A 16,724-nucleotide genomic window follows, 5' to 3' on the forward strand; every position below is an offset into this window, starting at 1 on the left:
ACGTTTCTTGACGCCTTCTCAACTTCGGTTTTTCTGTCCAAATAAGGTCGTTATTTGACATGGGCATTTACTGCGAATGAACGATTTTATCAAGCTCCTCCCTCTTCAGCGTAAACCTGCGTATACCGGTATTGCTCGTTCTCGGGTATCATTGGTCAGCTCTTGCGTGTTATGTTACAGGACGGAGTTTACAATACCTTACTCAACGTTTCCGTTCTGTACATTACCGATTTACAGCACGTATTCGATGTAACGTCGCAACTGCTGGAAGCTGTAACGCTCATTGAATAACGTAACCAGGATCGACAGTTTTAGCACAAGGGATTTGCTGCCATGCCACTTGCCACTTTTTAAGTATATTTCATGGGATTACGTAGAACTTCTAAAGATTAATAAAACAAAATATTTAAAATCAAAAACATTTATCATGCAAAATAACACCGAAAATATTTAGATCTTTAGGGTTTTTTTTCCAGTGACAGTGTCATAATCATTCGTAATAATCACTACATGTGTTTGTCGTATCAATGTCAGTACCCGAACTTTTAGCCTACACAATAATTGTGTCTTTTCACAAAAAAGTAATGACAGATGCGCAAACGATTTACATACAGCTATAGTTGTTGGAAGGGTTCGCCTAGAGGGAGACAGGATAATAACGTTCACGAGTTCTGAAGATACATGCTCACAACCAGTTTGTCCTAGTACCATAATATTTTACTAAACGCCCGCCCCGCCCTTATAGAAATGATATAGTCCTAGATGAAGCAAGTATAGATTTTTCAAGAGTTTGAATCTCCAATCTCACTTGGGCTCCTTTCCAATTTAAAAGCAGTTGTTTGTTTCTATCACCAATGTATTTCAGTTACTTAGTTAATCTATCTCACAACCTGGGTAGCACGCAAATATTGATCTGACTGTGGCCTTTGAAAGAGTGTATAGATAAAAGTCCCGAGTTCTGTCAGAAGCTGATCGTAAGATTGATGGCACATGTACAATATTTCCAATAGTCAGGTACACGCTACTCTTCAGCCTCAATTAATTTTGTGGATACCTCAAAACCCAACACATCTGCAAACTACCGTTTGTACCTAGATTTATCAGCAAAAATAAGTATGATTATGGAACATTTTGATTTCTAAGATAGCTATAGCTTACATAAAGCAGTAGTTATTATGTCGCCGTCCTTAAAAATATATTTGTGCATCAAAGGCAAACATTCAATTCACCCTACAAGTAAGCGTTGTCTACGCCACAGTCAGACAAAGACCAACGCTGTTGAGTTTGATGACATTTTAGCACCCCTGTGAATATTTCCGTTGACGAAAAGCCCCCATGTTCCTGAGAATCTCGTTGATACGTTTATCCACGGCATTTGGCTACCCTTAGCGTATTATATCACGGACCTTAATAAGCTGGATAAGAAACGCTACTGATAGCCTCTGGTCAACTCCGCCGTGCTATAGCAGAATGTTTCTCCAACTTGGCAGGGGATGTTCGAAGTGGCACGCCGCAGAATTGTTTGCGCCTTACATCCTAGATGGTGGACAAGTGAAATCGTGTGTAATTGCCAATTTTAGGTCCCTATCTCTATTAATTACCCGGTGAAGTCCTTAGTGAGAGGTTTGAGAAGAAACTCTGCTAACTTTACAACACGTATGTGATAAAACATTATTGATATTCCTATCTAATACCGAATTATAAGTCTCGGAGTATTAATCTTTATGCAACCTAATTCGGGATTTTTTCATCACAACCCCAAGTTATGTCTCTAAAAACTCATAGATATTTTTTTTCTAAACAGTTGAGAAATCTAAGACTTTCGTGTCATATCCTACACCACGAGATCTGACTCCTCTGGGATGGACGTGATCGACGTGTACGTCAACGTCAGAACACGCCGCTGACACCCCCAGACAGGCCAACGCGTTACAAGCAGAATGGCGCAGAATTCCGCAGGACAGAATTAGTACACTTATCCAGTCAGTGCCGAGGAGATGCAGAGCCGTGATTGCTGTCCGGGGCGATCAGACGAGATACTGGGTTCAGCGCAACCTTGTGGCCTTATGTGACATGACAATGAACAGTTTTCAATGCCTTTGTACAACGACAACATGTGACTTTCGCGCTCCAAAATTTCATATGTGTATCTATGATATTAAATCGACTTTATTAGGTACAATAAATTAATTAAAAGTCTACCTGTTCGGGTTTTTTTGGGTTTTTTTAAAGAGTGTATTATGTCAAAGGGAAAATGAAAAAAACATTAACATGCACCTAAGCATTTTCCATGGACTTGTTAATTTGCCTATTGTTGATATACAATAATCTCTCCATGCTGAAGCCAGTCTCTGTCAAAGGTATATACAAAATTGCATAAAAAGGAAATAAATGTTAAATAAGATCTTCCATAAGCTCAAAATTTAAACTATGTCGGCTCATAGGCGAAGAATATTTTCCTTTGCTCAGAACTCATTTTTTTTTCTTTTCCAAATACATAAAAATTGTGTCTACAAGCACCATGAAACATAATTCAACTCATTTGATTTTAATTTAACTAATGTGTGCCGTTATCAAAAGATTTTGCCTATAGGTGAAAAGGTTTGGCCCATGGGCTAGAATATTTTCCTTTGCTGAAAACGCATGTTTTTCTTTTGCAAGTACATAAAGGTGTGTCTACAAGCGTCATGACAGATACTTCAACTCATTTAACTTCAGTCAATTTGTGAGGTTATTATGATATACTGAGTCAAATTAAAAACTTCACATTTTTAAAAGTAATCCCATATATGATATACAACGGACAAATGTATCAGGGAAGGTAATTTTTAATCATTAATGTCCAAAGAAGGATTTTAATTAACGGTGGTAGCCATAATTCGTTCCAAGCACCTACGGTATTCGGTAATAACATCAACAGTTTAAATCATAAGTCCCAAGCACGAGAATCTGATGGCACACAAGTTCAGTATCGTGTATGGCCACCATAAGCGTTGACAACTGCCACACAACGCCTCCGCATGGACCTTGTGATGCCTGTGAACACATGATTGGGAAGACGACGCCATTGTTGCTGCAAAGTGGTGCCAAGATCTTGCAAATTCTGTGGTTGGTTCTGGAGAGTGCGCACACTTCTGCCAAGAGCATCCCAGACGTTTTCGATGGGATTGAGGTCTGGAGACCTTGACGGTCACTCCATGACGTTGACTCCCGCATTCTGAAGGAAATTCCTTGTCAAAATTGCTGTGTGGGGTCTCGCATTGTCGTGTTGGAAGATCAAACCGGGTCCATGTGCTGCCATAAGAGGCAGAAGTTCTGGTGCCAGTACCTGGTCGCGGTAAGCAGCAGCGTTGAGGTTGCCACGGATGACAAGAAGCCTGGAACGTGCATTGTCACAGAAAGCACCCCACACCATGACACTTCCGCCTCGAAATCTGTCAACTTCCTGTACACAACACTGGGCGTAACGTTCATGACGGCGCCTCCACACCCTCGCCCTACCGAGGGCACTTATCGAAGATTGAATCGGGATTCATCACTGAAGACGACTTGATTCCAATTCCTCTGAGTCCATCGTAAGTGTCGCTGTGCCCACAATTGACGTTAACGTCTGTGTAATTGAGTCAGAATCGGCCCGCAGTATGGCCGTCGTGCTTGAAGGTGAGTAGTTCTCAGACGGTTTCGAATAGTTTGCGCACTCAGCCTACCCCTAAACAGTTCATTACTGGTTGATGTAGCCGTCACAAATCGGTTACGGAGGTGACGTAAGACAATCTGACGATCCTCTGAATGTGACGTCACACGTGGTCGACCTGGCCGAGGGCGATCAGCGCTGGTACCCGTTTGCTGTAGACGCGTCTGTAAATCATAAACAGTCCGTCGACTATAACCCATTGTCCTTGCGACTTCAGCTACGGACGTTCCCGTCTGCAACATGCCGGTTGCACGTTCACGTTGCACATTTGAAAGGCGTGGCATGACAAATGGACGTAAAGACTTTTGTTTTCTTGTGTTTGTCTTTTTTTTGTTAATGACTGCTAACAAGTATGGCTGAAAACACGTGCGGTATTATGGCCACGTGACCAGTTGCACGTGAAAAACCACTTTTGCCACCTTAGTGCTGTGCACATGATTTTGATCGATTCACCTGCACAAAAACCGGTGTTATCTGAAGACAATACGCGGCCATTACTGTTTAAATACACAATAAGGGTCCACACTGATAACTGGTGAAAATGTTAAAATTTTAGGATTGTGGAGTTTTAAAATTGGTTCAGTATATTTTGTGCATGGGCAAGAATATTTTCCTTTGCTGATAACTCATGTTTGTCTTTAGCGAATACATCATGACACATAATTCAACTCATTTTAACTTAACTCAGCTAGTTTGTGGCGTTATTAAAATATTTCGCCCATGGGCGAAAAGGTTTGACAAATTGGCAGGCCCAAGGGCGAGAATATTTTCCTTTGCTGAAAACTTCTGCAAATACATAAAGGTGTGTCTACAAGCATGACACATGATTCAACTCATTTTAACTTAATTCAACTAATTTGTGGAATTATTAAAATATTTCGCCCATGGCCTAGAACATTTTCTTTTGCTCAAAACTCACGTTTTTCTTTTTCAATACACAAAGGCGTGTCTACAAGCATCATGGCACATAATTCAACTCATTTTAACTTAAACCAAATAATCAAGTGCGGTATCATAATATTTCGCCCATGTTTTTGTCAGTCACCTTAAATCATTAACTAGCTGTGTGCTAAGTATATTGTATCATGTGAAATATACTTAATATTCTATCGTTATATCATTACTATTCAAAATGGGCCTTTTGTTGGTTGTTACCTTTATAGAAGATTTACAAGTTTTACCCTTTGTACATATTGTAACGATCTTTAATAAACCTGGCCTCCCCGGTCAAAAAGTATTTATAGTTTATCATACGAATTCATGCCACGATGCTTGTAGACACACCTTTGTGTATTTGCAAAAGAAAAACATGAGTTTTGAGCAAAGGGCGATATTCTTGCCAATGGGTCTTGTCCATGGGCGAATAATTTCAACAACGCCACAAATAAGTTGGATTATGTTTAAATGTGTTGAATCATGTGTCATGATGCTTGTAGATACAACATGAGTTTTGAGCAAAGGAAAATATTCTAGCCCATGGGGCTATCAATCTCACATCTCACTGTTATCTCACTATTCATTTGATATATTTGTCAAAGTCAACTGAAACCCTGTTCCACGTTACACGCATGGCACACGCATGTGCTAAACCCGTGTGTTACATGCGTTCTGAACGCATGTTTGGGGAATGAACTTCTAGGCAGTAGTGTACATATGTTGGCATGTAAGCACTTTCTTGGTGTTAAGATGTCTACTTCAAACCACTTCGTGCGTGGTGACTGCGGCTGATATCAATTATCTGTTTCTGCTTACAAAAGATGTATTAGTTACTGGATGAATCTTATCTCTATGCCTGACTCCCGTTATCCAAACAAAGTGTTACAAGATGATGTTACAGGCATCGAATAAAGGCAAAACACAACTGGCCATGGGTTTCGAAATGTAAATATATCCTGTTAAGCTTTGGTTTCGGATATATATGGGAACAGCAGTGTATTCACCATCCAAAATCTTAATTCATGTCACGCATAAAATATACCTATGAACATGATTGGCACAGTGTGCTCCAAAACCGGACACAAACATCATCATATTTATTTTTAAAGTTACTTTTGGAACAGAGCTGTACCAAGTTGCCCAAGTACAATTTCGATGTTTTTCACATAAGCTGCAAATAAAACTGGTGGATATGTTAATATACCGCAAAGTGTTCGATTGTGTAAATGTTGCAATTATTGATATATTGAGGATGAATATCACTTCCTAGTTTGCTTGGAGAACATACATGTACGTACACAATATGTAGGAAATGTATCTTCTAATGTCTACAAGAAGCAGTAGTTGTCTTCAAAATCTAGCCGTGTATCTTTATCATGCGATGCTCCAACGTAAAATACGTCTGAGGATATAATATCAAATGTCAAAGAGCCAGTGCTTACTTCAGTATGCTGGTTAAATATGTTCAAGATTCAATAAGGGATATAACAGTGTATATATACACTCTTGCCAAAATTGATCGTCCATAACCTTGCAACCATCTTCTGCTGCAATATTCACACATGCAAAATGAGTACCTTTCCTGTTACTGATGAATAACCAAACAATTGTAAACCTCACCCCATATTCCTGCAAGTTGTCTTTTATCATAGAATCTTTCATGCTGGTGCGATACCACTGACAAAGAACTTCTCTGAAAATTTCATTTTAAACAATATCATCAGATTAATTATGTAACAATATGTGCTTGAGACAAATAGTTTCAGTGACCATGTCAGCGTTTGTTGTTTAGGACTTTATACCGTCATCAGTCTTCTGAGTGGCGTCCTTTCGTTGGTAGGGAAGATTCACTGATGAACAGTCGTGTCCCAAGATTCTTCTCAGCCACAGGCCCAACAATACTGGCTGACCAATCAACTGAGTAGTTTCCAGAAGGTAACAGTTCGGTCTCAGGACCTATGATGATCCTGTTAATCCTGTTTTAAATATCCCGTGCACATGGAGAAGAGAATGAGCATTCGGGATTGTCAACTCGTCCAGAAAGCAAACCATTAATAACTGTATAAGTGTTCTTCTTATTTGAATTAAATTCAACCAGGAGGACTTCTGTTCCTTTTCACAGCAAAACTTGATTGATTGCCGTGAGATCAACAGCATCACAGGAACAAGACGAGTTAGTGTTGTGAATGTGACAATGCTGAAGTACTGATAATCTTTTCTGAAAATTTCGAATTGCAAGGAAAGTTGAGAAGACCGGAATGCCAGCACAAGACCAAGGTATTAGAATCGTGAATATGAAGAAGTTCGTAAATTGAAATGAGCACTCGCTGAGACATTAGGAAAACATGATTACATATTGATATTGCCATCTTTTGGATAAGGGTGTAAAGCTAGTTTAAGAGGAAAGAGACAGGTGACTGGTACCACAGTAGCTACACATAGTGTTCTCAGTGCGTCTACATTTGGCCTTTCCAATACCCATGTTCGTTTTTGAGAGCCATTATCCCATTCCTGCTGATAATAATTAGATGTATTGGTAAGACAAAATGTTAAATCCTCTAACTTTTTTCTTTACAGCAGAATTTGAAAGTTCGGGAGCAATAATCACGGGACTTACTTTCTGTATAATATTATCTACATGTTTATGATTTGGCAAGTAGCCGCCTTGCTGTAAAATTGTACCAAGGTATTTGTTCGATATCTCTGTAATTTGAGTACCTTTCAGGTTTTTGGCTTGGGTTAATTTTTACTTTTTGTTTCAGTTCTGTCTGGAGTAAACGTTACTTACCATTCATACATCCATATGGAGATCCTTTCTCTGTCAGCATTTTAATTACTTGCTGCTAGGTTAGGATCATCGACAAATATAAATAATGACGTACAGTCTGCAAAGAGACGTATGTTACTGTCTATATCGCCAACGAGATCATTTATAAAAAAATGAAAAATGCAATGGTCCTAGAGTGAGTGAGTAAGTATGGTTTAATGCCGCTTTTAGCAATATTCCAGCAATATCACGGACCCTGGTCTTCGTCGTAACGAGCGAACGCTTTAACCACTCGACTACCAGACCGCCCCCTAGTAGACCTAGAACAGATCCCTGTGAAATACCTTCAATGACAGATTCTAACTGTCATTCTTTACCGGTTAAAACCACATTTGTGGTGTGTTTGATTGATAACCATCAAACCGTTTCAACAAGTGTCATGTTAAATGTTATAGATAACAGGACCGAGATACATATTGCAAAAGTTTGTAATTTATATAGAAGCTGGAAACATAGTAGCTGAATTAATATTTTTTAAGTGCTTCTCCAAACACAGGAGCCCGGGAATTATCATTCTTTTTATCTTAATTTATGCAGTATTTATGGTTTGCAATTCTTTCTAACACAGGTGACAACTTGACTTCGAAATTGTTTAAACGTATTCCTATCCGAGGGTTAGACTCTCTTTTTTGCGGTTGCGTTAACGCATAAAGCGACGGATAATATTTTTCTTACTTCTTGCGTAATAATTGTATTGGGCATATAAATGTCGTAGTTTTTACAAAGTATTGCAGTGAATTCTTTAACTGCATCATCAACGCAATTGCTATAAATGTACTCGTTCCAGTCATTACCATTTGAGATCTGCTGATATGCCATCAACATCAATTATTTCAGTTCATTTAAATATTTTTATGCGAAACATATTGGATTACCGATGCGAAGCCTAAAGATTCCTGCATGTCCATCCAAGACCAAACTGTATTTCATTTCCTTTGTCAATGTGTTGATAAACTCTTAGAATATCGATAAAAGCGACAAATGTGTTTCAAGGATATCATCCGGGTATCCACGGCGGAAAATAACAAAAACAACATCCCACCCTAGTGAATTGTCAAAGATAAGAGCTTCTTGAACGTCCCAACAATTCTATTTCAGAAGCACACTAGCCTTGAACATAATTTGCAAAGAGTTTGAATTGAATTAATTATATTTTTTATCAAATAATGTCTTACAACACCGTTATAACATATCTGTTTCGTCTTGCGTTTCGAAATAAACGTATAAACGTAAGAGAAGAGAAAAACACATTAAATAATGTGGTTGTCATAGTCGATCGTATGCCAATTTCAGTTCCTGGCATTCTTTCGAAAGTTAATAGCGTGATGAAACTTTCACACAAAGTTGTTAAGCAGGTCGTTATGCTGGGTACAGAAAAACGACTTGCCAAAGTACACGGTATGTTAATTTCGTTTGAATTATCTTAGAACAGGGCATGCCAGATATTTGTTTATGCATTTGTGAGCCATAACTGTTCTTCGTATCTGCATATATTTTCATTAAAATGATTTATCCATTTAAATTGTGAACGGAAAGTACTGTACTGAACTTTTGTACAAAGGTAGCTACCCACATTGTATTTATCAAGTGTTGATATAAGTTCTCTACAGATTGTCATTGATTTGACAGGGCTGGAAATGGATGCGCACACCAAAAATTGTTGCAAAGTTATTACAGTTCAGGTTCCGTAAACTATCAAGAAATATCAGTTTGCATTTATCAGTATATGCAGTAATTGTTCAAGGTACGCAATAGTGGATTCTGAAGCAGAATCCTGAATAGTGCGTGTAAAATATCTCGGTATGTTGACCCTTGATGTCAAAGGTAATTCACATCCATGAATGCTGGTTTTGTGTATTATTCTGAGCCATATTTTTACGCTTGAAATTGGATGAAGATCATAACTATCTAATTCTAAAGATATTAGGGAGTTAATATTTTGCCTTGCTTTAAGAATGTCCTTTTCAATTCTTGTTTTATAAGACAGGTTATACGTTAAACGTTTTCTACCATATACTGTAGAATCAGTTGTAGTAATGTGTGTATTACCAAGTTTACAGTGGAAGTTATGCCCCTTGCGTTTCGCTTTGTTGAACACAATTATTTCTCTTTTTGATGCATTAATGCTAGGCGCCACCTCGGGGCATATGTATGTACAATATCAAGGGATGTTTGAAAGCCCCTCGGTGGTACGCCGACAAGTGTAGTGTCGTCGGCAAGCAAAACTGCTGGAATATTCTTACCGTATTCACGCATGCCAAATTGTGCTTGTCTAAGGGCTGTAATGAGATCAGTTATAAAAACAAACACAAACACATCCAGGGATTATTCTGCCTCAGCCAACACCTAGTCTGATTGTTTATCTTTGTAGGAAAAGAAGCACAACTATTTGCATAACACTGATCTAGTAATTTCTATGTATTACCTCTAATGCCCAGGTCATGTGGGTTGGACAATTCTTCTTCGTGCCATATTCTTTCAAATATTTTTTCATTGTTTAAGAAAACAGCTTATACTGCACGGTGCCTTTGGATGTTGTACTGAATGTCTTCGATCAAAGTAAATACTGACTAGTTCCATGTTCTACATAAACAAAACTGTAAAATATCAGACATGATGTTAGAGTAGTACATCTATACATCTGGGAATCATATTTCTATACTACAACATGTAACTATAACCATGCCAAGTCTATATTCATAAGGTACATGTTGTAGTTTTATTAAATGCTTAAAAACTATGCATAACAAATAAATCAGATGTTACCCTGATGTTCTACATAACGAATCAATAATATGTCCATTTGTCTTTTCCAGGCCTGGACATATACTTCTGCTGAGGGATTTGACGGCCTCTCTTATCTCTTGAGGTGTTCCTTTTGTAGTGATTAGCATGTTGTTTAGTGTCTGATGATTTGTTTTCGAAATGGGTATTTTAAGATAACAAAACAATAAATATATATATACATTAGCTATTGGTGTATGCACATGTAAAAACTGCATTTTGAGGTCAACTAAAGAAGATTTTCAACACCTTATATTGCATAGTGTTTTGAAATGTTTCACCCAATGAACACGTTCATTATTTACATATCATATTCAGTTCCACATAGTATTGCATTTATAACATTTATCTATGTTACATGTATATGACGGGTACATGGAGCATTTAAAACCCATTCACGTCTGGCTGTCAAGGCATGTATAATGGTAACGTTTGTTTGTTAAGTATTTGTGTGTGTTGAAACATGTGTTCTTTTAAAGGGGAATATAACTATTTAGTCGTCTGTTCAGGTAACTGATTTTAACTATTGTTTCCTGAGTAAACTATTATTTAAACAACATTTGCTTACCTCTAGCTGAAATGTGTGGTCCTGGCAATGTCAAATTGTCTGTCAAAGTAACCCAGACATTACAGGCATACAACTATCATTTTGTGCTATGTAACACCAGATGTTGTAATCAACTAGACTCATGTCATTCCATTTGGCGTATAAGGTAATCAAATTATATGAATAAATAACTTCAATTCAATGAGGATGCCAGGTGTTCGCACAAAGGGTAAGTCTTTGCCTCAGATGAAGTTGACGCAACCGCAACCGTAAGCTCTTAGAATTCTTAATTGCAAGCTGGGACCTTGTCGATATATAATCTTCAAATTGTATGGACATGTAGAACGCATTTACAGAGTGTATTGAACGGTTTCTTCACACAAAGTTATTTTAACTGGGGACTTTCATGCCCAAACATATAATCTATGCGAGTACGAAATTCTTCACGAATACATAATTAAAGTATATCATTTGAATATTGATGAACTTAACCCTGAATCTGTGTTCCATGAACTTGGGTTGCGTCGCGTGAGAGCAGGACAAAACACAGGACAAAACAAGAATAAAGAATGGCTTTAAACCTATTGAAATCTGTAAAAAATTAAATCTGTACAAAATAAATTAATGGCAGGCTAGGAAATGATAAAATGATAGGTAAAACTACTTGTAAAGATAAAAGTGTCTGATTCTAATATAATTGACTACTAACCTCTCTTTTCAGACGTGCACCGCCCACTCACCCGTGCACTTCCCACTCACCCGTGCACCGCCCACTCACCCGTGCACCGCTCACTCACCCGTGCACTGCCCACTCACCCGTGCACCGCCCACTCACCCCTGCACTGCCCACTCACCCGTGCACCGCTCACTCACCCGTGCACTGCCCACTCACCCGTGCACCGCTCACTCACCCGTGCACTGCCCACTCACCCGTGCACTGCCCACACACCTTTAAATTTAGTTCAATCAAAACGTCTGTAATTAATACATGTTGGCTGGTTGGCCCCGCACTATATGACTGCAGTCTGTAAATAATCGAGTCTGGACCAGACAGTCCAGCAATTGAAACCATGAACATCGATCAACGCAATTGAGATACGATGACATGAATCAACAAAGACAGCGAGCCAGACCAGCCGATCCCGTCATTCGTCTTTTACGACAAGCATAGTCGCCTTTTACGGCAAGCATAGGTTGCTGAAGACCTATTCTTTCACGGATCTTCACGGGTCAATTAATACATGTAAAGGCCTACCGTGCATCTATACAAATGCTGCTAACGGACTTCAACGTTACAACCTTGATAAATCGGATATATACGTCAGAAATATAAATGATGAACAGATAAATAAATTGATGAAGACTGTGCACGAAGCACGAACAGGTCACGTCGACCCGTCAAGCGTACACAGACTCGCGAATGAAATTGCGCGCGAACTTGTTAACGCTGCACGAGCAACATTCGGAGTCAGAGAAACCAGTGTCAAATACAGACAACTTGAAAAGGAATAGAATGTAAACTACCCCGTCCGAAATTTAATAAAGCAAAACGGCGTCTTAATAAATCGAAAACAGAATTTAATAAATTGACATATCACCAAGAAGCAAAGGCTGACAAGAAATGTATGGATAAGAGTATATGTAAAAATAAAAACAATTCAAATAAGACTTTTCGTCAAAACCTTCCCCACTCGCCTAAAGAATTTTGGAAGATCCTAACAAAATGTAAGAAAGAAACAAATCCGAAAGCTCTTGTACTTCATTATTGTGATATATTTTTAAAAAACAACTTAAATGAAAACAAAATCGATGATACTGAATAAGAAGAATGTGCAACTACGACATTGGTGTATGAGTGAAACATCTTTAATGATGATGTAACGACTGAAGAAATTATGAAAGCTGCAAAGAAACTTAAAGCAATTAAGGCTTCTGAGCTAAATTTTGTCGAGAATGATCATGTTATAGATAGCATTGGAGTACTTTATTCGGACTTTTTTAATCTTGTCCACTCATGTGGGGTAAACCCTGAAACGCTGCTGTCGGAAATTATAATAAAACCTTCAAAAAGAAAGATGATCCATTTGATCGAAACTCGGACAGACCTATTACGATATTAAGCTGTTTTGGAAAACCTCTTTACCAGTATCCTAAACGGACGACTGACACAATTTCTAGATGCTAATTATCTCCTAACTTCAGCACTGTCGAGATTTAGGAAACAATTTCAAACCGCGGATAATATAATCGTTACCCATTCATTAATGCATAGTTTGAAACTATCTAAAATAAAACTTTATTGTGCGTGCATAGATTTACAAAGGCATTTGATAAATGTCTGGAGAGTAGGACTGTGGTCTAAAATGCAAAGCATTGGAATTGAGGACTGATTTCTAACTTTAGTTTAAAATACGTACAGTAATATTAAATCAATGGTACAACCAAATAATGCAGAATCAGAGTATTTCCCTTGTCAGTCAGGTGTCAGACAGGGCGAAAATCTATCACCACTAACGTTTTCAATATTTTTAAATGATCTTGAACCGTATTTAACAAAGGGATTTTACTAGATCAAGAAATGACATAACATTATGGTTACACATTTTAGTATTACTCTATGTGCACGATATAGTCTTATTTTGCGATACCCAATTTGGATTACAAAAATCATCAGATTCCTTTAATCAATATTGCTTACAATGGTAGCTAAATGTAAATATCCTTTGGAAGGGGCCTAGCCGAATCAACCAAATCAATATTTTATTTTGAGGAAAAGATACTGGAAGTTGATAATTACACATATTTAGGTATAGATCTTTCTCCGAAATAGAAAATATGTGTTTTGTATGAAATCACTAAGAGCAAACGCGACAAAAGCAATGTACGGCCTAATAAAAAGAGCAGGAAATGTTAACCTTCCATTAGATTGTCAATTGAAGGCGTTTGATGTGACGGTAGTGCCCTTCTCTTCTGTTCCGAAATATTGGGTTTTAAAAGTTTAGAACTATTAAAGAAAATTTAATACTAGTAACTCGTCTGAGGAATTCAACACCCAATTTTAAGGTTTAAGGGGAACGTGGCAGTGAATCACTCAAAGTTAAAGAACTTAAACGAATGAATGGATTAACGAATTTTAACGGACCAACAAAGTTATATTATTATATAATATTTGATACAAGACTATGATGCAAATACAAAATCTTTAAATGGATAGCAACAGTAAAAAGTATTAAATGCTGTCGGACTGTCAGAAGTATTTATAAACCTATCTATTTGTTCAACCTCATGGCTGGTTTCAAAGGTCGAGAGTGTTCTTTAAGACCAAGTTATTCAACAGTGGCGAGAATGTATCTTATCAAGCTCAAAAGGTTTATATTTCCAACATATAAAAAAATTAACAATTTCGTACATCAAATCATTGTTTGCCCATTGAAACCGGGCGATGGCGAAGGTTACTGAGGGAAGACCGTGTCTGCACACTTTGCAATTCTTCCGCTGTTTGAGACAAGTTTCACTTCATTTTTAGGTGTGAAGCACTTCTCAAACAACGACTTCGTTACATCCTAAAGAATTGTTATATCCTGCTAAATATATGTCAACTGCGTAGACCGTGGTCACCTAAAATATATCAAATAAAATATAGAGTTTAAATTATTTATTAAGGGATGTTACCATCCTGATCTTCTTTAAATATTACATGCTTATATATACTCTTGTAACACCGTTGGTAGTTTTTCAGAGACATAAAACTGAAAAACTGAAGTAGGCATTTGGGAGATCCTTCTATGCAAACGAGGTTGTTCCATTCATAAAAATGTCTGAAGGGAACACGCTCTTCACGGATTGTTATCATCCAAATACACTGGCCAAAAAAAGAAACGCATAACAGAATAATCAGTGTTTCATTACATGTTTAATGAAATAGGATTACACAATAAATAATGAAAATACAACAACCAAATTTTACACAGGATGAAGCACATGTTTCTTACACGCCATGTTCTAAGGGACGTCTGTGGTTGTGATGGCACTGTGCCAAAGTCAGAACCGGGTGTTACCACCACGAGCATCGATCACAGTTCCGTACCGCCTGGGCATGGACTGTATGAGTCGTCGAATCTGGCGTTGTGGAATCCTTCTCCACTTATTCTGCAATGCATGGTTCAGCTGTTGAAGCGTCTGTGGTTGAGGCTGTCGGCGTCGTACACGTCTGTCTAGCAGATCACACAAATGTTCAGTGGGGTTTAGATTAGGCGATTTGGAGGGCCATGGCAGCACAGTAACATTGTTGAGGGCAAGATAACCCAAGGTAACACGTGCAGTATGCGGTCTTGTGTTGTCTTGCTGGAAAATCTCTCTTCTGACGTCAATGGTGAAGTTGAAGGATTTCATCACGGTAGCGTACTAGCAGTTAAATTTCCCTGCACGTGCATCAGATCTGTCCTACCATTCACGGATATGCCTGCCCACACCATGACACATCCACCGCCGTATCGGTCGACTTCATGAATACAGTGTCGAGTGTAGCGTTTATTTGTAGACACGCATCCTACCATCATGGCGATACAGCATGAACCGCGACTCATCACTGAACCATATCCTTCTCCAGGGCACTAGGGTCCATGGTCGAATATTTCTGCTCCATTGGAGACGTGCACGACGATGATGTTGCCGCAGAACGGGCGCTGTATATGGTCTCATTGGCCGTATCCGATGCTGTCTTAGACGATTTCTGATGGTTTGTGCTGAGACTCTACGAAGACCAGGAACATTGTTAGCTGTGTATGCTGCACTGATTGTCCGGTTGGTACTCTGCCTCACGTTAAAGTGCCTGGCTTCTGATGTCTGACTTTCTCCAGCTTCCAGACGTCAAATGGCTCTGTTTCTACAGTCTTCATTCAGTCTTGGCATCATGAGAGTCACGTATACAGAACATTGGAGAGTGATTCGCCAATTTTTTTATACCAAATATACCGGTATAAAGGTTAAGTAGCACGTGTATCATGCTTACAGCTTTTTCTCCATGCAATTTCACCCAGTTTGGTTTCAAGATGCTGTATTTTGGCGACGAGTCACCAAATGTTGTGTTCGGGTGCAATACATTAGTGTAAGGACAATATTCACAGTTAGCAATGACATTTATATTGAGTTCAAGCCTTCATCTTTAATAACAGTCAAGTTTGAAAAACAGATTTCAGCTATGCGTTTCTTTTTTTGACCAGTATATATACACACACGCTAGGAAAGGTATATGCAATAAAATCATTTCCATGCTGAAATAAAATATAAATAAAAAAGCCTATAAACATGGCAAAAACCCCACACTAAAGTTGGTTCAAGAAGTTCTTAAATGAAAGGTTGGCAATTTGTAATTTTCCAAAAAACAGCGATAACTAGTGTAACGTGGGAATTGGGCACATGACTGCCCAGGAACAGGTACAAATAACACCTCACCCGAACGCGCCACCTTTGACGGCGCTCGTGTGGTGCCAACAAAAATGGTGAAACAGGTTTCCCGCCTGTGGCATAAACTGCACGTGCAAGTTAGCTGTATAAATGCGTTCGTCTGCAGGGTATAACCACACGTGATAAAAGCACACAAAAGAAATGCCACGACTGTCACAGGAGCAGATAGAGAGCCATCGGTATGGCAGGAATGGGGGCAACACAGGTCCAAATTGCCAGAGGGTTTGGTTGTACACCATTGGCAGTAGCCAGGCTGATTCAACGGTACGGTCAGATACGGCTCATTCACCTGCGAAACAGATTCGTAACGGCGACGACGACGGCAGCAACAGCGTTGGGACATCCCATTAGCCAACGTACAGTACTACGACGACTTCGTGCTGCTGGAATCCGAGCGTATCGTCTTTTCCGTGGAATGGTACTGACTGCTCAACATCGACGCCTTAGACCGCGATGGGCGAGGCAGGTTC

Source organism: Haliotis cracherodii, unplaced genomic scaffold (genome assembly GCF_022045235.1).
Source record: "Haliotis cracherodii isolate W230 unplaced genomic scaffold, xgHalCrac1.p SCAF_30, whole genome shotgun sequence".
Taxonomy (NCBI): Eukaryota; Metazoa; Mollusca; class Gastropoda; order Lepetellida; family Haliotidae; genus Haliotis; species Haliotis cracherodii.